The sequence below is a fragment of the Rhineura floridana genome, chromosome 16, assembly GCF_030035675.1.
Source record: "Rhineura floridana isolate rRhiFlo1 chromosome 16, rRhiFlo1.hap2, whole genome shotgun sequence".
NCBI classification, from domain to species: Eukaryota; Metazoa; Chordata; class Lepidosauria; order Squamata; family Rhineuridae; genus Rhineura; species Rhineura floridana.
In genome coordinates, this window is record NC_084495.1 from 33,825,421 (window position 1) to 33,849,229 (window position 23,809).

The following is a 23,809-nucleotide window of genomic DNA, read 5'->3' on the forward strand; positions in this document are numbered from 1 at the left end:
AGTATTGTCCACAGCAGGGGTTTCCAAACCTTTTGCCCCACAGACCATGTGAAAATTGACAGTGGTGCTGGTGGACCACTTAATGATTTTTCTGCTTGTTTCACCAATTTTAAATGCACAGTGCTGGATGCTCTGTGGTTTGTAACTGCATTTTGATCTTTTATTTCATATATTGTATTTTATGATATTACAGTTTGCATTCCGTAGAAATTGAATTGTGATCGCGTAAATACAATGTAAGAAATAAAAGACTTAATAAGCATACCATTAAAAACCAACAGGAACGTTTCATGTGAACCTGCCGCGGACCACCTGTATGAAGCTCACGGACCACATTTTGGGAACCCCTGGTCTACACCAGGATTTCAGACAGGGAATCCCTCTTAGCCCTGCCCGGAGATGCCGGGGATTGAAGCTGAGACCTTCTGCATCCAAAGCAGATGCTCTGCTACTGAACCTCAACCCTTCCCCAAGCAAAGGGGATCAAGTGTAAGGAGAAAGAGGCAGGAAAGGACTTTTTTTTTAAAAAAAACCCACAAAACATGGAACTGCCACAGAGCAGCTCTGGGGAGGAGACATCCGCCCACACCCTCATGCTCTTGTCTGCCTGGGCTCTTTTTTTGTGGCGGCTGCTGAGAAACAAATTACAGAGAACAGTAATAAGTCTGGGAGGTTTAAATCACGTTACTTACTGAAGGGCAATGCTTCAGGCAGAAACCCAAAACAATTACTTGAGCTACACATTGAGGGAAGAAAAGAGAGGTTGACGGAGCCTGGCTATAAACAGCAAGGAAGTGGGTTTACCGAAGACCTGACCCAGTTATGACTAGGAGGAGTGTTTAAGATTTAAATTGATGAGCATCGCTCTCGGTCGTTCAGGTTATATCACCACCTTTGCCAATCTGGTACCCTGCAGAAATTTTGGACTACAGCTCCTATCAGTTCCAGCACCACATCTTGAGGGCACTAGGTTGGTGAAGGCGATGAGGTCATACGTCTCTAATTCTAAGCATGTTGTCATATGAACATAAGAGGAGCCCTGCTGGATTAGGCGAAAGGTCAGACGAGTCCAAGCCGATGTGAAAATGTGACAACCTGAAATTAAGGGGCGTAGTGGTTAGAGTGTTGGGCCAGGACTTGAGAGACCAGGATTCAAACCCCCACTCAGCTATGAAACTCGCTGGATGACCTTGGGCCAGTTAGTGCCTCTCAGCCTAACCTACCTTGCAGGGTTGTTGCGAGGATCAAATGGGGAGGGGGCAACCATGTACGCCATCTTGAGCTCCTTGGAGCAAAGATGGGATATAAATGTAATAATAAAATAATGATTAGAACAATGAGAAAGTGAGAGAAAACAACACTGACAGATTCATCCACCCCAGCAGTGCTAACCCCTGTCAGAATTTATTAATCCTTTCTTCCCTTTTCCTTCACTAAACAGGACATAGCTGATTTGTCTTATCAACAGAGTAATTTTTATCTCGGAGTTCTGGGAACAAAAGCAGTGTTGCTTTTCTGATGTTGGCAGAAGCCACCTCACAGCTTCTTAGAAGAGTGGATTTGAAGTTAAATATTCATCAAAGGAAACAGGAAGAGGCAGACGATGGGCTCGTTCTGATCTCCTGGCTAATTTCTCCTCTGACGTTAATGTATGCGATGCCTTTGCAAACGGCACTAGAAAACAGTTCCAGTGTAAAGATTTATACATAGCGATAAAAACCAAAGGAAGGGGGGAGGGAATGGCAAAAATCAGAAAGTAATTCTCCGTTTGGAAAATTGGACATATAGAGGATGGAGACTGAGAAAAGAGTGCGTGTGAAAGCTGGGAGAGTGTTAGGTTATCAACAGTTTGCTTGTGGGCTTCCCATAGGCGTCTGGGTGGCCACTGTGCTGGTCTGCTTGGGCCTTCGATCTTGATCTTGAATGAGATGACTCAGCAGGACTTTTCTTATGTTCTTATGTTCTTAACCACTGAAAACATGCACACAATGTGTGAAATGGCAAGCTGCGCACTGCATGGCGCCGTAGTGTTGGTGTGCATGTGTTTACATGCATGTGCACTAAAGATAAGGGGGCATCCATCCCTCTCTCAGAGAAGTCAGGTGGAATTGCCACCAATGGTAACGGCTCTCATGGCAACTAGACCACCACCACCCCATTTGGTTTTTATTGTTATGTGTAAAGTTGAACTGTGCAGCACAGCAAGTCTAGCAATTTGCGCTAGCAAAATTTTTAATAAGCTATAGGATCATAGGAAGCTACCTTATGTGGAGTCAGACTATTGCTCCATCTAGTTCATTATTGCTACACTGACTGGCAGTCACTCTCCAGGGTTTCAAACAGGTGTCTCTCTCCCAGTCCTGCCCAGAGATGCCAGGGATTGAACCTGGGACCTTCTGGGACCTACCACATCCCCCCAAAGGCAGTAGAAAGACAAAATGTGGATGGTGATTTATCATGGACCAGAAAATATGGAATGTCCTTAGCCAATAGGGGAAGCACAAGTGAGACCTGCCACCAAGTGTCACCATGTGGAGTGTTCCTCTTCAGGATTCCAGCCAGCCATGCCCTTTTCCAAGGTGCTCCATTCCATTCCCTCACCTCTCCCCATTTTACATTTCCATCCAGTAACAGTGATCCTTGATATGAGAAATGGAATGTTACATGTGGGCACCTATCTTTGCATCTGAAATGTTGGAGGGAATATCTTTCTCCACCCACCCCACCTCCAGTTTTTGCAGAGAAGTAGCAAACCCAAAAGGTTTACTTAGCCGCTGATGGTCTTCCATCTATGGTTGGTGGGTTATGTTTGGTCAGAGCTTGGAAAAGTTACTTTTTTAAACTACAGCTCCCATCAGCCCCAGCCAGCATGGCCACTGGACTGGGCTGATGGGAGCTGTAGTTCAAAAAAATAACTTTTCCAAGCTCTGAGTTTGGTTTGGTAGGGGGCAAGTTTGACAAAGCTCCACTGGATTATTGTGCAAAGTAGAGCATCCATTTGGCCTGTAAAAGGCCCCAGGTTCAATGTCCAGTATCTCCAGATTAGGGATGGAGGATAATAGTCGCTAAATTGGATTTATTACCAGATTTTGACATCATCCGTCAACCTGCATCATTTTTGGACCAGCATTGATTTCTCGCGGCAGGTAGTGGCTGTCATTGGCACTTAAAAAAAAATCCATTCCAAATTTTACATTATTACGTTAATCAGTTTCCTCTAAGCTGATGCATTCTTAATTTAATTCATGGAACAAGTGCCTAAAGCATAAGCATTTTATTAGCATTTTCATTAGCAATTGGGGTATTTTTTGTTTTTCCTAGAAAAAACCACGAATCAGCAATTGTGCAAACAATCAGGAACAAAAAAATAAATAAATGGTGTATCGCTACTGAAAGCTGGACTGTTGGAATTCAAACGGATAGGAACCAGCTACCAGACCCCATCCCTACACCAAAGAATCCCAGAGAGTTGCTGCCAATCAGTGTGGATAATTCTGAGCTAGATGGACTCAGTAGAACTGTTCCTATGCATGTTCCTCTGACATGCGTCTTCCTCTTCTATGATGGCATCGTGGATTCTGGGTTGATTACAGGAAGCCAACATACCAGCCCCATTCAGGCATTCTCCTCTTCCCCCATGCACAGTTCGGGGAAGGAAGGTGAGGTGAGGAGGGGATAGGGCCAGGGAGCACGACCCTTCTCTCCCTCTCAGTTGTGTGAGGGGGAACACCTGCAGAGGGCCATCTCCATGCATTCTTTCATGGGTGCAAAAGACAAGTTTCTGGATGGTGACGCCAAATTGTGTGCTCACCACCAGACTAGGCCTGTGATCCAAATTCTTCATTTTATTTGCAAATGGCAGCGAGCAGCATAAAATTAATGATGAAATCACATTCTTAAGCAAGTACAAAATACATCATGAGCTTCATTATCAGATTGCTTAGAGCTGGGGATCTGCATATTTTTGACAAGCTGAAAGTTTCACCAGCTTGCTGGCCTAAGATGAAAGAATAAAGACACATGCATACACACCCTGTTTTGCAGAATTTTCTTTTTAGAAGGCAAAACTGATATATTTACATCTAGATGGCATTCAGAAAGATATATTTTCATGACAAACTGCTGAGTAACCTGACCAGCACCTTTAGCTTTTGAGGGCTCCCAGGGAGTGCAATTAATAGGCTTCTTGAATAAACCACAGGGTGAGAACTGATAACATTTTTAGATCTTGCCATTTTTATAGTAGGTTACAAATGAATTCTTCAAAATCTCACATTCTTCATCCCTTATATAAAGGACTGTAAGATATCCCCAACTGTACTTTAAATTATCCCCAACATTATAATTACACTTTGCTTTCTATTCTCAAGAGCCCTGGAGATTTCCAACAAAACTGCCAAGCCACAGCCTCAGCCTCTTTTTCTGTTCTTCTGCTAGAAATTGGTCATCTGTAAATGATGATCGCACAATTGCTTGAAGCCACAGGAAACCTCTTTCTAGAAAACCACTAGAAAGAAACCCAATCTGCAAGGACAAAAAAAGTGGATGAATGGGAAACCCTGTGCCAAATCTGAATTTTGCGACGTGAGCACATCCCTACTGAACAGCTTCCGTCAGTGGCTATTCCACTGGACTGAATCAGAGGGAGAAGTGAGACAGCGAGGCCCCCTCCTGGCTGGGACAAGGAAGAGGTGAGACCATGAGGACCCCTCCATCAACTTCCACTTTGGGAAACAGCATCCTGGACTAGGTGGGCCTTCGGTTTGATCCAGCAGAGTTCCTCTTCTATTCTTATGGATGTCCCCTTAAAGCTGCCCTATTTTGGAAGAGGCAGCTGCCTAAGACCACCTAGTGAGTTCATGGCTTATGCATAGCTCGGACTCTTGGCCACTAACTGACACCAGCTCTCTGATGTGGCAATCATGCCCTCTGCAGTGTCACTGGGTGGCTTCCCAGATTAATGTGCCTTCTTTGAGGCAATGTGGCTAATGGTGGGAACAGCAATCCTAAAAGAACCCTCCATCCGGCCCCAGGAGGGACTTTATTAAGAGACAGGCAGTGTCTAGCTCCAACAGCGGCACTCTTGAGTCATCATTCATTGTTCCGTCACAGCGACACCTTTCCTCAAATCATATCAGTGTTCTCTTGCCTTTTTTAAAAACCAGATTCTTAAGCAACCCACTGCATTACATAGAAATATTAGCCATGTGGATTTGTTGCAAAATAAATATCCGAGAACCAAGAGGGAAAGGTGCTGACTGTTGCCAATATGTTATCACTCTGGCTTTTAGCTTGGCCCCAGACCAGCTCGTGCCCAGCTGTTGCCCATTCTTTTCACTAAATATTATCGCTCAGTGCCAGCTAGCAATCTGGCAGCCTCCCTTGATGGAGGTTTTTTCCCCCCATTTTCTTCTAAACCATGTGGTTTGTTGAATGAAGGAATGAAGATGAATGCAGTCACTGAGTCAATTAGCTTGAAAAGAAGATTAGGCAAATTAATGGAGGATAAGGCTGTCAATGGCTAGTAACCCCGATGGCTCCACTGTTGGAGACAGTATGCTTCTGAATACCAGTTGCTCGGAATCCCAAGTGAGGAGAGTGTTCTTGCACTCGGGTTCTGCTTGTGGACTTCCCATTGGAGCACCTGGTTGGCTTCTGTGAGAGTGAGAACAGGACATTGGGCTAGATGGGCTACTGGCCTGAACCCAGCAGGGCTCTTCTTACGTTCTAAATTGCTAATGCAAGGCTAATGCATGGTTAGTTTAGCTTCAATTCAATTTAAACGTCTTTTTTCTTTTTCATTTTAAAAAATGGATCTTTAACGAAGGTTACAGAGGGGCACGACTTGTGATTGGCTGGTGAAATCTCCTTTATTTTTGTGTTGTTCAGAGCAATAAGGGTGGGCAGTGTCCCTCCCCTTCCATTTTGGATGGGGCACTCTAGAAGGGGAGAGGACAGGGCCCATTGTTCAGAGACAGAACATGTGCTTTGCGACCAGAAGGTCCCATGTTCAATGCCCAGCACCTCTGGGACACAGCGAAACAGTTGGAAGAACAGCTGCCTAAGATGCTGGAGTGTCAACTGCCAGTTAGAATGCAAAGCATTTGACTAGATGGAACAGCATCAAGATCCTTTCTGTGCAAATTCCTACTGATGTGCTGTGGTGTGCGTGTGCATGGGTAAAACTCTGCCCAGAAATGAATCATGATGCGTTCATATAAATATTCCTTTCCCAACTTCCCCCTGCCCAGCCCATGCAGGCTGCTTTCCCAGGCTATGGTCTGAAGGCACATGTGGCCAGCTCCCTGCTGAAGCTAAGCAGGGTCAGGTCTGGTCAGTGTCTGGAGACCGCCTGGGAACCATATGTAAGCTGCCTTGCGTTTCAACCATGAAAAAGAAAGGCAGGGTGGAAATGTAATAAATAAATAAATAAATAAAGCACAGACAGAATTTCCTACCTGCTCTTTCCCTACAAGAGATCACAGTGCAGAATCCATCTCTTAAAAAGAAAGAACACCTTTGAAACTGTGTTATGACAGCCAAGTGCTTAATTATATATGGAAAGGATTTTTTTTAAAGCCTTTAAACTGTGCCATTTGATTCCAGAGCGTTGGATAAGTCCAATAGCTTTCACAATCATGCTGCAGTTAATTCCGTCAAATTGCATTATTCCTTCTTCAGCAACATTCCCCGTGCCCAGCTCTTCCTTCATTGTTCTTCACAAAACATGTTTGCTGTAAAGCTTGCAAAGCGGTCAGAGGTGACAAGAAGAACTATAACTTGCCTTTTGCCTTTTCTCTTCTCCCTCTTTTTTTGTTTGTGCTTACCAGGTGGGTTCGCCAGTGTGGATATTGCTAGATGGAGAACATACTAGCCCAAAACTGAAAGAGGAAAATACAATGGAACATCCTGCTCTTTGATTGCACTATTCACAATCAATTTGTACAGAGAGATAAAATAAAACAAGCAAGCAAACAAAAACCAGAAATGCATAGATCCAGTCTTTTAAAAAAAGAATTCAGGATTATTTATTTATTTAAAACCTTTATCTGCCGCTTAATAATTGAATGCCTACGCAGTGTACATAAAAACAAACCATACATAAAGCAGCAGTAGAATAACGTCAGCATAAAACCCACCCCCCACCAGCGGGGCCCAGGGCAGGTTACAACAGTTTAAAATTCAATATTAAAAACAAACAATTTCAATCACAGGAATAAGGTGGATACTGAAAACATACATCTCCGGGTCAGGACTGGCACCAGACTGCAACAGGCCCTTGAAGGCAGTGGTGGTGGCAACACAGCGACACTACAGCTGCTATATTTTTTCTAAAAAAAAAAGGAAATTGCAAATTCCTGCAGAAATGTGGAAAACTGAATTTAAGATGAGAAAAATAAGGAAGTGAGAGAACTGAAATTGACAGAGCTTTCTGTCCCTAGTCAGGGATGTTGGGAGTTGTAGTCCAGCAACATCTGGAGGGCATCACATTGACAAACCCTGATGCCTGAAGCAGCCTACTTGGTCCAGCCCCTGACACCTATATCCCTGAGTGTACAACATCTTCCTTATTTGGGTGTCTGCATGTGTGTTTGGAGGGGGGACTTGACTTATTCTTTGGGAGTAACATTTTCCTGGCAAGTCTCTCTGATTCCTGTCATCCTTTAACGGCTTATGGGAAACACTATAAAAAACTAATTTTTAAAGCAACAAAACAAGCCCACACCAAACCACCGTTCTTTTCCTTCTTTAGGGATCAGAGACTGTACCGATTTCAAATTGTCGGCCCTGCAAGGGCTGCTCCTATTCTCCCTCGCGTCTCTCTTGCAGACATGCCAATTTGCATCCATCGCATCTGAGAAATTACTATAATTGGGTTGGGATGAATGATGTGTCCTTAGTTTATTATTTCATTGCCAGTTCACTACTTCATTGGCTCCTTGTCATAAAATTGGAGACAAGGAGGCCAGCATCTGGAAGGGAGATGCAGTGGGACAAGGCTTTGGGGGTAAATCATTGTGATGAGTTCAGGTTTTCTTTTAACATCTGCGATCAGAACATTGGATTCAGTTGCTCTGCTGCATTTTAAAAAGCCACAGCCTCTGCTCAACTGACAGTGCAATCCGCAACCCAAGAGCCATAAAGCAGGTAAATCAGAGGACATCTTCATCAGTCATTATCATCATTCTCATTTATCATTCTTAGAGTGTTACAGGATCTAAGTTCTAATCAGAGCAGACAGTCCAAGATGGACTAATGGTCTGACTGGGCAGAAAGGAGTTTCACGTCTCTGTATGCTTTGTACATGCAGATATCTCTCATTTCGGTGTCTGGTAGTTGCCTGGTTTGCAACTAGGGATGGGCAAATCTGTCCATTTTGATGTCTCTCAGTTCCCCATTTTTCCAGTCTTAAGCCCAGTTCTTCACATTTCCACATCAGTTTGTGCAATTTCTTTAAAGTCCTCGTGAAAATTCATCAGCATTTTGTGTGCAATTTTGCCCTAGAGACATTTTTTTACAAAACAATTTTGCCTAATGTAATACATTTTTGCATGTAATTTTCACTCATATAATACTTTTTTCTGTTTAAGCTCTTTTCTTGATCAACACTAATACCATGCACTTCTATGCACATTTTACCCTGGTAGATACATGTGTGCACATATTATTTGGCTAGAGAACTGCACTGCAAAATTCAGAGACAAAAATTTCAATGGATGAGTCTGTTTTGGTTCACTGCAGTGTTCTAGGAAGATTTGCCTTTAAATGCAGACAGAATAGAATTCCTTCCCCTTCCTGTTTGCCACCATCCTGAGCTGTTGCCTGCTCATGACGCTTGTAGACTGAACATCCAGACTGGTTGATCTTTAGTTAGTTTGCTATAAATAGCCTCTTTCCAACATCAGCTGTATCGACAGCAGGTAGGGCCATGCAGCAGGCTTTGATTGCCTTTTGCCGTTTCTTTCTCTGAGGTATAAACATAACCACAAAATCATTCCTAAATGTGTGCTCTGCAGCACTGCTTTGCACTGGGTGCTGCAAAAGGCATCATAGTCCTCTCAACCTTTGGCCCTCTACTCATTTTTTTATTCATTTGATGTTTTGAGCTGGATGTTTAATCTGGAGAGTGTAAAGCAATGCAGCCAACCCTTGTTACAAAGCTGCGGAGTTTAGAGGGAGATCATGGAGGTAACTCTTAAATTTTGAAGGTACTAGATTATGGATTAACCTCATCTAACCAGCAAGTTCTATAAGTAATTGATTTTCTAAAATGGGGCTGGAAGGCGTGGAGGCATTTTATGTTTACTTATCAAATTTACATTTAATCCTAGTGCCTCTTCCAACTGTACCTGTCATTGAACATATTCTATAGTGCTTTCTGCATTTTTCTGTCTGAGCATTACTTTCTGCACTTCTGAAATTTCACTTAATTCCAGAGCATACCTGAACCCTGTGCCTCTTTGGGAATAGGGATAGAAAGATCTATCAATTTAGTTCTCTTAGTTTCTCATTTTTCTTATCTTAAATTTTCTCCACATTTTTGCAGAAATTCTTGATCTCACTCTCAAACTAGATGACACAGGCAAAGGGCTCTTTAACCCCTTTTCTGCCAGTGTGAACAGCCAGGGGGGCTCTGGCAGGCAACCCGTCCTTTGGGCACCTCAGCGGCTCAGTGCCATTTTCCACTCAGCCTAGGTGCCAAGGAATTTGGTGGAGGAGGTGCAACATAAGTACAAATGGCTCTGCAAAGGCCTCTCTTGAAAGTCACACTCAGGAGAGGGGGAGAGGCTTTGCCAACAGCTCATCTTGGGCTAAAGCAAGTTATGTTAGAGGAGTATCGTTAGGATCTGATGGGGGCCAGATTCAGCTCCAGTTGCCTATCCATATATATTTTGCAATCATTGTGCTCTGCCATCTTGGAGTGAAATACTCTATAATCCCGACATAAATCAGCACAGAACAAGAATGTTAGTGCACAAGAATGGATGCTGAGTTAATTCCAGGAAGCAACAGCTGGTGGTCAGAGTCCATCTTTAGTGCAGCGGATCCCTGAAAGGCAGGCCACAACAAAAGAGGGACTGGCTTGCCAAGCCATATTCATGAAATTGTTCAGATTGTTGGGAGGGACAGAGGAAATACCATCTCTGAATGAGTTGCTGTTCTCCTTTCCCAATCAGGCTCTGGTCTAGGCAGAAAGGGAGGGATGGTTTATTTATATTTGTGTATATTTCTACCATTTTCTCATTAAAATGCCCAAGGCTGCTGGCAACAGAATGAAAACCCATAATAAAAACATGTTTTATTCTCTTGCATCCCTCCACTGGGTTTGATTGGATCATTCAATTGTTCCCGAGACAGAGGCTCAGCAAAAGGCGCTCTCAACAATCCAGTTGAAGGAGGCTGCCTGTTATGCCACTGTATGAGTTGTTGTGTTGGGTTTGCCTCCTACCAGTGAGCTGTCAGGAACTTATGGATCTAGGCACAGCTTCCCTGTATGGCGGGGCTTTTGAGCTGCAGATGGCAGAATCACAGTGGCTCTAGACTGATTTTGCCTACCCAGGCTAAACACTAGTCGTCCTGGACAGGAAGTAAGAGAAGAAGGCTACCTGTTCCACTTGGGCCTTGCTAGAGCAACATCTTCCTGTGCCAGATTCTTAGTTCTGCCCTGCCTCTTGGCTTGCCCTGATTTTCAGGCTCTCCCCAGGCTGAATCTTTATCTCCCCTGTCCACTGCAGGTTACATTTGACAGGTAGGCGGGGCCACCCACCCATCAATCACCTGACATCACGATGACAATAGGTGAGCTTTTGTTTGCCTGGACTTACGCTCAGCTAATTTTCAGGGCTTGTGTAGTGCTGCACAAGCCCCTTCGGCCCACCTGTGTCTTCATTGGCCTCACACACCTGACGTCATGTATGGTATCGGGCAGGGCAGGTGGGCGTGGCCTGACCAAAACAACCACATGGGCCACCTGGGGATGCCTGGGGGGCTGAATTGTTTTAACTGGTTTGAATATTGTATTTTTACATTGCTGTAGCCTTTTGCATCTTCATTTCACACTCTAAAACAAATCACTCTGGGTGTAAGAGTGAAATGGGATCCACGTTTCATTCCATGTGAGCAATGTACTTTACAACCCTTCTGCCATATCCCAGGCATGTCAGCAACCCTACCTTTCTTCTCCCCCCCATGGTGTAGATTTAATTGTGTGCTTAGTGTGTCTATCTGCAGTTTGTCACCATTGCCCTCTCCCCCCCCCCCCAGGCGAGAGCACTGTGCGTTCTGCCAAGACAGGTGCAGCACATAAATGGCTTGAAGTATTCACGACTACCTTTTCTCCAATGCTGCTGTTGCGGACGTGGGTGAACAATTTAGGGGGTCTAGTGTGTGTGTGTGTGTGATTTCTTTTTTGTTCTTTAATTGTGAGACTGTAAAATCCTTCAGGTTTATGATGAAAAATTACTCTTTTGCAGACACCTGTTTCCCATTTCAAAGAGGAAGTATTAACCAATCCTGCAAGGGACAGATCCTCTTTCTGTTTCTACTTTGGAGGACATCATGTTAAAATTCTGTTAATGTGAGTTGCTAGCCATTCTCCAAGGATCAGTTCCCTCCCCAGGCTTTCTAGAAATTAAATCTCAGGGACACAGGAACCTCCCTTATACCAAGTCAGACCATCGGTCCACATAGATCAATATTGTCTTCACTGACTGGCAGTGAGGGACTCTGCAGGGCTTCAGGCAGGATTTTTTCCCTAGCTCTACCTGGAGATGCCAGTGGGGATTGAACCTGGCTGCCCATTTGCTACCGGGCTAAGTCCAAGGTTTGGTTTTGGTGTGCATAGCCCTATACAGTTTGGGACCAGGATACCTGAAATATCGTCTTACCCCTTATATACCCAGGTAATCACTGCACTCTGCAGGTGAGGGCCTCCTGCAGATACCATCTTATCGGGAGGTCCATTCCGCACAACATAGGCAGAGAATCTTTAGTGTCGTGGCACTGACCCTTTGGAATTCCCTCCCCTTAAATATTAGACAGGTGCCATCTCTGTTATCTTTTTGGTGCCTACAGAAGTCGTTAGTCTTTCAACAAGCATTTTAAGTAGAGATCTTATCCCAGTCTGCATCTGTGCTGGAATTGCTTTTTAAGATGTTTTTAAAGCTTTTTTTTTTTTTAAAAAAGATGTTTTGTTTTAATATATTTTAATATCTGTTTTTATGATGTTTTATAGTGTTTTTAGTGGTTTTTGTTTGCCATCCTGGGCTCCAACTGAGAGGAAAGGTGGGATAGATAATAATAATAATAATAATAATAATAATTAAATAAATAAAAAACTTGAGGCCTTCTGCATGCAAACCAGCTATATTTGACCACTGAGCGATGTCCCTTGCCTACAACATCTCAAGATGTCATTGGACTCCAGTTTCCATCAGCCGCCGCCAGCCTGACCAATGGCCAGGGTTTATGAGAGCTGTAGCCAAGCAACATCTGGAGGGCCACAGGTGTCCCCACCTCTGTATTTAAAGGACATTCCAAAGTGTCTAAATAATGAACAATGGCACTTCTTTTGACTGATCTTCGTTCCAGTTTCTTCCCTGTCTGATTACCCCCCCCATTTTTCTTCCTTTCATCTCTGACACAGTCGTATGAACAATGTCTTGGCACCCTCTCATCTGGATTCAATTAACAGAAATTTGCTCGCATAGGTGAATGCTTTGCTTTTTTTGTTTTTCTTTTATACAACTCAAGCATGGTCACCTGAAGTTCTAAAAATAGATTCTACTGTCTGCTGTCGGTTGAGTAAGTCGGAATTAGTAAGTCGGAATGCAATTAATATGTCTGAGCAGAAAGATATTGGGCCTGTAGCTACCTAAGAAAGCAAAAATTTGTCAGAGGACCCACAGAAAATGAGAGCTGGCTGGGGTTACATAATAAGGTCCATCTCCTTATCCAGCAAACAGGAAGCTATATTCCTCTTTTTTGCGAGGAAGAAAGAAAAAGACTCTGATCCCCACTTGAAATAATAATGAGGTTTTGAAAGCTAAAATGGGCAATTTGAGGTAATAAGTCTGGGAAAGATCCAGGTAAGTCGGATCTCAGTAGTGGAGTGACATTAAATGAACACAGCTGAATTTGAGGAAGAACCTTAGTCCTCAAAGGCATCTGCATGACATTCTGATCAAAATGTGCTCCCCACATGTCCAGCTGCTCAGCTTCCTTTAACTGCCCAGATTGTTTTTCAGACATTTCCCCTCTCCCTCAGCCAGGCTCTGAAAGATAGCAAGGAGAAAAATAGCAGGGAGTGGGGGCATTTCCAAGAAAAGAGTAAGACAGGTGAAGTACCCTTCCCTCTCTCCAGCACATTCCCTTGGCAAAGTGGGAGCAAATCTACTTATGAGTCGTTTCATTGGAGAACCACTGCGGAGCACTGGGTAGAGTGTCAGGGTGGGACCTGGGAAACCGGGGTTCAAATCTCTGCTTGGTCATGAAGCTCACCAGGTGACTTTAGGTCAGCCACTGTCTCTCAGCCTAACCAACCTCACAGGGTTGTTATGAGGATAAAATTGGGAGGGGGAGCACTATGATTGCACGCTGCCTTCAGGTCCTTGGGAAAAGGTGGGATATAAATATGATGATGGTGATGATATGAGTCTTACCTGTTCCATCTGGGCTGTGAGAGTGCATGTCTCCTTTTGTGTTCAGCTTCCACCTGAAATACATAACTAGGAACTGGACGTGTCCTATTCTTTCCTTCCTCCACCCCAAGTTCTTATGCTGTAACTAGGGTGGCCATGTGCCCTACTTTACAGAGGATACTCCTCTGTTTGAATGGCTGTCCAGTCCAAGTCTGGACAGTTTAAAGCTAAAGAAATCAGAAATTGCCCATCACCAGCCTCTGGGCACAATCCACCTGATCACAGTATCCTATGATATACCCTGTTTCTATTTCAGTTATAGCCACTGTTTCTAGATTTATATCTATACATATCAATTTGTATTTGCAAATAATATGCAACTCTGTACCCCTTTTTTGGTCCTTTTCTCATGGGGGATGATGCATATCCTCTTTTTGGGCAGTGCATAACCCTAACCCTAGCTATAACTGGAGATGCCAGGGACTGAACTTGGGACCTTCTGGATACCAACCATGCACTCTACTTCTGAGATATAACCCCTCCAAGTTTCGCGGCTCTGCCCATGCATTTTTAAGTCTTTTTTTTTTCCGACTTAGGGCCAGATACTTTTTTTAAAAAATGAAAGTTGATATTCGCTGGATGTTGACTCCTGCAGCCAATAACAGCTCTTCAGTTTTTCTGCCCTTGGCTGCATCTTGTTCTACTGGAGTGTGACTTGTATATCAAGGCCCCATCCTTACTATACGTTTAAAGTGCTATGATACCACTTTAAGCAGTCATGGCTTCCCCCAGAGAATCCTGGGAAGTGTCATTTGTGAAGGGTGATGAGAGTTGTTAGGAGACCCCTCCTTCCTCTCACAGAGCTACAATTCCCTGAGTTCCCTAGGAAGGATTGATGGTTAAACCACTCTGAGGATTGCAGCTCTGTGGATGGAACATTTCCCTGAACTGTAAAAATGCCTTTTGCTTGCCGGACGGAGAGCTGTGTGTTGGGTATAAAAACCTCTGGCTTTTGTGTGACTGGAATGTATGTAGCCTGTTGTGCAATGGTAAGAATTGATCTACCCACTATAGCTTCTGTCCCTGCTGACCACTGACATGCAGACCCCAGAAGGATGTCCACAAGGGAACCTGCCCCTTGGGTTGTAAGGGATTACCTACCCATTTGGTACAGTGTCTAGAGTGTCAGACAAGGCACTGGAGAGATCCAAATTCAAATCTTCACTCAGGCAAATTCTCCCTGGGGTGGCCTTGGCCCAGTTGCTCTTTCTTAGCCAAACCTATCTCACAGGGTTGTTATGAGGATTGAAAAGGAGTGTGTGTACGTGGTGGTGGCGGAGAACCTTTTGTGCTAATCCCCTCTGAGGAAAGGAAGAATAAAAATCTTGTAGTGTATTAGGTTTTATAAACACAAAGAGGGAAGGACAGTGCTAGCCTCTAATCTGGCTGCCCATATTCTATGGGGCCAAGTTCAAGGTTCTTGTATTAATTGACAAGGCCCTGAACAACTTCGGTCCAGGATAGTTCAGGGTCCACCTGATGCCTGGGCTCCTTTGTGAGTATGGATGGAATATAAATACAATTAATAACAGTAATAATTCCTTATATCCCTGCTCAATTACTGGGGGGGGGAGTTACTGTTAGGGTTCCCCCATGGTTCAGATGCATGGCTTGTGTCCACCAGGAGCTGTGTGTTCAGTATTATGGACCCAATTTCATGGAACACCCTTCCAGCTAAGATCCAACAGGCCCCCTCCATGTTGAACATCCAGCACCTACTGAAGATAATTATTCCAGCTGGTTTTTTAATTCTGATTTCATCATTTGAACTCATTTTTAGTTTCATGATACTGAGTCTCCTGCAAACCACTTAGAGATGACTAATTAAGCGGTAGATATATTGATGAAATAAAGCTTCAGCATATTTCATCTTACAGGAAAAAACGTTCTTTTATTTCTAATTTTTCCTCTCCCCCCGTCTCCTTTAGAAATTTATTTTGAAATGAAAGTAACACTCGATAATCAACCTCTTCAGAGGCTTAGTGGCGCCCAATTCATAATCTGAATCAGAAGCCTGCTGTTTCCTTCGGCGGAGGGAAAACACAGCAGAATAAAGCCCCGCAGCTAGAAGCTCAACCACCCTGCCATTTTGCAGTTAAGTACACTTTGAACACAATGGAGGAGATGCATTGACTTCGGAATAATATTTTCTGTCTTTAAGAAAAAAACCCTCACTTAATTCTAATGAAGGATCGTTTTCCACTAATGGATTTTCTAAACATTTTGGATAGTAGCTCCTCTCCTTTTCAGCAGAGCTTTTCTCTCACACTTGTTTTTGATTCTATTTAAAGAATATATATATATCAAAGCCTGATGGAGAAAAGAGATGGGAAGAACCAAAGGGATCCTTTGTGTCTGATGTGGTCATCTCTCTTTGGCGATCACTTTCTTTCAAAGCCATCTCCACCTTGTCAATTCCACTCCCTGACAGCCAAATCTGTTTACTGGACTTCACCTTGCTAAAAGGTTATGGCCTCGGATGTAATTGTTTTGATATCTCCCCAAGTGCCGTGGTAACAGATTGTGAAGTCACAAGTCAAGATGGGAAATGGAAATGTTTGTGGGTGGGAGGGGCTCAGACTGAGAAGAAGGAATTTCCCATTTCCACACTAGGTGCTTCTGACATTCATCTTGGTTACTGAGATTTGCATTGAATAAGAAACAGGGTGGCAATGAAGGCAAAAGTTGGGGGCAGGAAGGAGGCAGCAAATTGCTTTTAGGCTTTCTGAGAATTTCATTTATTTCTGAGGCTGATCAAGCGCGCACAGGACTGCTTCCAACAAGGGAAAGATGAAGTTTCTCAGCTTGGGATGAAGGAAATTGCAGCAGCAGCAGTATACAGACCTGAGGATGTGAAGGCCTAGAGACATAGGAAGCTGCCTTATGTTGAGTCAGACCACTGGTCCATCTAGCTCAGTATTGCCCACACTGACTGGAAGCAGCTCTCCAGGATTTCAGACAGGAATCTCTCTCAGTCCTACCTGGAGCTGGTGGTCACTGAACCTGGGATCTTCTGCAGGCAAAACAAGTACTCTGCCACTGAGTCACAGCCTTTCAACTTAACCCCAAAGGCAGAAACTGTCCCGTTTGTCGTTTGCTGCCCTGTGCTCCTTTTGGGAGGAAGGGTGGGATAGAAATTTAATAAGATGTTGCTGATGATGATAGTGAGATTTCATGCATTAGACATCCAAGGCTCTTGCCGCCCTGGGCTCCTGCTGGGAGGAGAGGCAGGATATAAATCAAATAATAAAATAAAATAAATAAATAAGAGGGGTGGGAGAAATTCTCATGTAGACCAGTCTGTCCCAGCCTTTGGGTCCCCAGATGTTGCTGAACTACAACTTCCATCAGCCCCAGCCAGCATGGCCAATGGTCAGGAATGATGGGAATTGTAGACCAGCAACATCTGGGAACCCAGAGGTTGGGAAAAGGCTGCTCTAGACACTAGCCTAGACACTAGCAGAGGCAAGCCAAGCTTTGATACTGAGTGTACACTCAATAGGAAACTTCAGCCAGTCATGATTCTTTGACGAGTCTACTGTCTGAGTGCATGGTGCAGGTGTTGGTTGGTTGCATCCACACTTTACAGGCAAACCTGACTTCATAAAATATATAGAAGTATCCAGTTCACACAAGCCCGGTTACAGCCAGTAACATCTTGGGGCATTGCTGAGGCCCCACTGCTGTTGATGCTGCTTCCTCCTTGGCCCTTTTCTGGAGCTCAGTGGAGGAGCTGCACCTACGCTACAGTAGATCTCTTCCTCCTCCTCTGGTAAGCCCATTCACACACACAGTCCTGCATCTAGTTAAGCTATGGAATTTGCTCTCACAAGAGGCTGTGATGGCCACCAACTTGGATGGCTTTAAATGGGAATTAGACAAATTCAAGGAGGTTAAGGATATCAGTACTACTACCTACAATGACTATATTCTACCTCCACTGTTGGAGGCAGTATCCCGAATACTAGCTGCTGGGAACCTCAAGTGGGGACAGCACTGTTGCCTTCAGGTCCTGCTTGCGTGCATCTCATAGGCATCCAATTGGCCACTGTAGGGAAAGGATGCTGGATTAGATGGGCCCATGGCCTGGTCCCGAAAGATTCTTCTTATGTTCTAGTGGTGCTAAGAAGGAAGAATGGAGTTGCCATCTCACCACCTTGGGGGGAAGCCCACCAGGCCCCACATCAGTGACCCCTTCAAACATGAAGCCAGCTCCAAATTTACATCTAATGTACTGTGGTACTGAAATTATGCTATGGATCTTTTGGGGGAGGGGGGAGGGGGAGGAGACCATGGAACCTGAAAGGTTAAGACTGTTGTGCTTTACTTGGAAGGGTTGTCCTGGCAACTTGATGGAGCTGCATCATCTTAGTCCCAGCTTTCTAACTTAAGGAAGTAGGGAGCAAGTCTTCTCTCTGGCAGTCACTTTATCCTCATGATCCTGACAGTAATGAGTGCGATAATGTACATCTCTCACGTAAGCAGTGGAGGTAACCATTTGTGTTGCTGCAACTGCATCCAAGCCCATCTGATTCAATGTGCAGAACTCTCAGTCTCAGCGTTCATTTTAAAGGGGAAAAAAACCCCTAGTCTTTATGGGGTTGTCAGTAGGGTGGCTATTTACATAGCACCAAAAAAGAGGGCACAAGTTTGCATAAAATTTCCATTTGCTAATGGATATGCCTGAGGAGCAAATTCACAAATAAACTGCTGCAGTTTAAATAGAAACATATCTCAGCGTGAACCAGATGGTCCCTGTGCCTCATTCTGCTGTCCAGAGGCTAACTGTGGATAGGCATCTTCAGTGCTCCTGTTCTCTCCTCTTAGGGATTTTTTTTTAATCTTTAAAATAGACCAGACAACCCTTCAAACAGAGGACCGTCTTCTGAGAGGCCTTCAAATAAAGGATTGTCTTCTGTAAATTAGGGTACATGGCTTCCCTGAATGTGAGCAGACCTGCAAACCACAATATAAAAAAAGTAAATAATCAATACTGGCATTGAACAGTTCAAAGACCAATTCATTATAAACATTTCATCAAATGCAGTGGCCAGATTACTGGCTCGAGTGTCATTTAGACAGATGCATTTATATAACCCCTGTGCTAAAACAGCTGCATTGGTTGCCAGTTTGTTTCCAGGCCTAATTCAAGGTGTTCATGTTCGTGTTTAAAGCCCTAAATGACTTGGCCCCCTACATATCTGAAACATTGCCTCCTTAGATGCTCAGATAAGCAGAGGGGGCACTCTTGGTGGTTCCATAGCTCTCATAAGCTGGGGGGGGTGGCCTGGGAGAGGGCATTATCTGTGGCAGCCTCTAAGGTGAGGAGCCCCCTCCCCACTAAAGTGCATCGAGCAGCTTCATATACAGTATCCGTTTTATGCCGAAGGCATGCCTTTTTAACCTGGCCACAGACACTTGAGATGAATCATCATCATCATCATCATCATCATCATCATGATATTTAGTCAATGCACTAAATCTGTAAGTACAGTATATCAATAAACAGAATAATGTGGTAAGCCATTTTGTAATAACAAAGCAAAAGCACATCAATTTCAAGACATTAAAAATATACGACTTCTACAAAAGGTTTGATCAAATATAGTGTGTTTATACTGCATGCTGACAATCAGGTTGCCAACTTTTTTAGCAGTTCCTGGTATATGTCCTGATATTATTAGGGGATGGTGCTTAGCTCGATTCCGAGCTCGATTCAAGGTGCTGGTTTTAACCTATAAAGCCTTACACGGCTTGGGACCACAATACCTGATGGAATGCCTCTCCCGGTACGAACCCACCTGTACACTGCGCTCAATATCCAAGGCCCTCCTCTGGGTGCCTACTCCAAGGGAAGCTCGGAGGATGGCAATAAGGGAGAGGGCCTTCTCAGTGGTGGCCCCAAATTATGGAATGATCTCCCTGATGAGGTGCGCCTGGTGCCCACACTGTTATCTTTTCGGCGCCAGGTCAAGACTTTCCTCTTCTCCCAGGCATTTTAGCATGTGTTTTAAATTGTTTTAAATTGTTTTTAAAAGATGTGTTTTTAAATTTGTATATTTGTTTTTAATGTTTTTAGCTATTGTAAACTGCCCAGAGCGCTTCGGCTATGGGGTGGTATACAAATGCAATAAATAAATAAATCAATTGGGAAAAGCCTTACCTGTTGGCTTCTGTCGATCAAGCCTCCATCTAGGCAAGCAAGAGACATTTATCAGAGTTCAAGCAGACATTTTAGCTAGGCAAAAACACTCAAGGGGGGTGCAAAAAAGGGCCAGTGAGAGGTGTGCCTGGGGAGAACGCTGAGGGCCAGAGAGGGCAGCATTTAGCCCCCAGGCCTGAGGTTACCACTCCTCGTCTTAAAGGCAAACGAACAAGCCCAGCTGCCTCACCTCAATCAGTTGGCAACAGGGAAACATCTCCGATTTGATGGACACATTTAAGAATGGATTGAGTTGTATCAAGCTTTGTCTGTCTGCTAGCACAAGGGCTCTTGCACTGGTAGACAGGTGTGTTGCGCAACAGAGGAATCCAGCACGACAGCTGTGCTAGCAGACACCAGTTGCGCAACAGATTCTGCAAGCTGTTGTGCAACAAAATTACCCTCAAACTGCTAATGCATTCTCTTGCACCTGCAAAATGCTTCACCAGTGGAAGAGGCATACCGCAATGGAACTTTCCCCAAAATCTGTTCCGGAGTTTCCCCTGTGGAGCAGATTTGGGGAGGTTGTGGGGTGCACATGGGGAGAGGAGGGGGGAATTTCTATGGTGCAAGCATACATCCTCACATTAATGGAATCAGTGCCCTGGATACGGCCCAGTGACTTTAACTTAGTGCTACATTAGATACAACCCATCCTTTTTATGATGTAAGGAAACCAGATCAACAAAGCCAGCCCCAGACATTTAGCTGAGGATAATATAGCTCCCCCCTCAATTTCACATAAAAAAGCCAACTGGAGTCATTCTTGATCATTAACTTCAGCGCTGGCAATGGGTCAGCGCCCTCCACTGCACCGAAGGACAGTAGTCTAGCTTAGGGGGCACAGGGTTCTGCCTGCTTTGCTTTCCACCCCCATCAGCATCTGCCTCATTCTGCCCAATGGCTGGGCCGGCTCTGTTTATCACTTCTGCAGCATTCCCCCCTCCCTCTTTGTTTATTGGCATATGATACCAGAGGGAGCCCGGTGTTGCAGTTGGCTCCTATTCTCATTCCAGGCACACAGGCTCAACTTGTAGAAAACTACGAGATGATCAATGATGATTCCACCTGCTGAGCTCCAAAGGATAACTGGTGACAGGTTTTTCTCTGACCCAAATTCAGCTGAGAGGCTCTGGTACAATGATATACAGCCTCTGCCTTTCCCCCCATTTAATCCATAATGCATAAGTCTATAAATGCAAGAGAGAGAAAGAAAATGAAAGGAAGGGGGGTTGAGACTTGGCAGGGGATCCCTATTCCTCTCATAGAGCTACATTTCCCAGATTTCCCTGGAAAGAGGGATTGATTATCAAATCACTCTGCAAACTGTAGCTCTGTGAGGGGAACTGGGACTTCTCAATAACTCACAGCACCCTTAACAAACTATATTTCCCAGGATTTTCCCCCCTATCCTGCCCTTCTACCCCACAATGGGACACTCAGGGCGGCTTACAATAAAATCACACATATACGTAATAAAATTATACAGAATAAAAACACAAGACAAAATGGTCAGTTAAAATACATAAAATACAATAAGCATGTATATACAAACAAACCGAGAAACCTACGTGTATATATATATGGGTACATATATGGGGAAACCATAGTAATAAATAAATTAGATAAAAATTAAAAAAATAGTTAAAAATTAAAAACATAGAGACAGTGTGTCAGCTTGGACAGTTGCCTGAACGTTTGGACTAAAACCTGGAGCGGATTCATTGCCCTACTGACATCAGAACCACCAGTCTCTACTGGACATATGTTCTCCAACTCTGAGCTGGATGGGGAGCAGCACACCCCCACCTTAACCGGATGCTAGCAATTTCAGTGGGGATATTTTAAAAGCAGATTCCCCGCTACCTAATAGCTTAACAGGATTGGAAAACTTCAGAACACCTGGAAATATAGACTTCCCCGCCTCCCACTTTCCAAAGTGAGGGTAATTTATAGCTCAGTGAAGCAGTAATATCTTTCATTCATGATAGGCATTTATCTTTAGCAGTCTTGATATACAGTTATCAGCAAGAGTGATGTAGTATTAACTTTGTGCACCGGTATGGGAAACGTAATGATTCCCCAATCACATACACCCACACACATACACTTCGCTCTCAGTGGTGCTTGCTGCTTTGAGTTATATTTCATGCCATTTATGGCAGTCGACTCCAATGCAAATGTGTTACTCTGGGTGCTGTAAAAGAATTGTGTGCGTACAAATATATACGTCAGAGAGAGAGAGAGAGAGAGAGAGAGAGCAACTGCAACTTTCATTTAAAGCACTCTTATACCACTCTAATAGTCGATGCATCCCCCAATTGCAATTTGTTAAGAGTACCCAGAATTGTTTGGAGACCCTTGAGTTACAATTTTCAGAGCGATTTAACAATCAATCCCTGTTCCAAGGGAACTCTGGGAATTGCTGCTCTGTGAGGGAAATAGGGGTGTCCTAATAAGTCTCAGCACCCTCCATAAACTATTGTTCCCAGGATGCTTTGGGAGAAGCCATGACGGTTGAAGTGGTGTAAGAGTGCTTTAAATGTTTAGTGCAGATGTGTCCATAGCGGGTGAAGGTTTGGGCCCAACTGCTGCATAGTCCAGAAGAGTATTTATAGCCAACTCCCGCCCCCTTCTCTGTTTTCTTGTGAACTCGTCAAATCATTGTGCAAGCTGGGTGTTCATCTTGGCATATTTACTCCAATGATGCCCTTTCTTGTTTGGATGATATTTTGCAGTCCTTCCTTCACTGAGTTAGTGTGTTGGTTTCCCCGCCAATATTTCCTGGTTTGTTTTACTCTAAAGGGGAAAGGGGCAATCTTCAGCCCTAGAGCCACATCCCCACATGTGCAACCTTCTGGGGCAGACATGCCAGTGGTGGGCAGGGCCAGGGGCAAAAAAATGGACAGAGCAATGAATGTGCCTGTTACACACACCCCCTCCATCCTCCCTCCAGGCAAGCAAGAGCCATTCTTGTAATTGTTATTTGATTAAATTGATATCCTGCCCTTCCTCCTGAAGGACCCCAGGCCAGCAAACATAACAAAACTATTTAAGAGCAGCAAAAAGAAATGCATACTAAAAACAAATAAAAACATTCTAAAACATTCTAGAACACAGTTGCAGTTTAAAGGCATTCTTCCATCCAGTGATCCACAACTTGCCAGGAACAGTCCCCTTCAGCCAGGAAATGCCTGGGTAAACAGGAATGTTTGCACTGGGAGTCCAGAGTCTGTGAGTTCAAATCCCTGCTTATGTCTCCTGGGTGTCAACTAAAGAGTGGCTCAGGGGTTATGTGCCCTGCCACCTGTGCAGCCGTGGGCAAATGGCATAGTCCCAAGGAGCCCAGTTGCCCCCCAGCTGGCAGTTGCGGACAAGGAAGGGGCTGGCTTGTGCAGCTGTGGCAAGCCGAGCAGGCCCTAGCCAGCTGGGGAGGACTAGCCGCAGAGGGAGGCAATGGTAAGCCCCCTCTGAATACCGCTTAACATGAACACCCTATTCATAGGGTCGTCATAAGTCGGGATCGATTTGAAGGCAGCCCATTTCCATTTCCTGAAAGTCAGTAGTGATGGAGACAAACCCACCTCACTGGGGAGTTCCTTCCACAAGCAGGGAGCCAGGCAAAGGAACTCAAGGAGGACACAGAGCTGGGCCAATGTGGGAGGTAGTCTGGGGATGGGCAAACCCTGGGGAGAGTCCCAGGGGCCAGATAGAGAGGCCTCAGGGGCCACATTCAGCCTTAAACCTGAGGTTCTCCACCCCTGCTCTGAAGCAATCTATCTCTACGTTCCTCATTCACTCACTCCATTCATAAAAACCCCTGCATAAATCCTTCCAGTGAGCTACCCCTTCGTGGCACACATTCTGCCCTCTGCTTCCTAGTTTACCAGACTGTGGTGGATGGTCC

At 44.4% G+C, this 23,809-nt stretch overlaps 1 protein-coding gene across 4 annotated transcripts in view; it reads left to right on the top strand.

Moving 5' to 3' along the window:
- The window catches only part of FGF13 (fibroblast growth factor 13), a 183,407-nt gene that overhangs the window by 62,796 nt on the left and 96,802 nt on the right, over window positions 1-23,809 (top strand). The gene's annotated exons all lie outside the window — the stretch shown is intronic.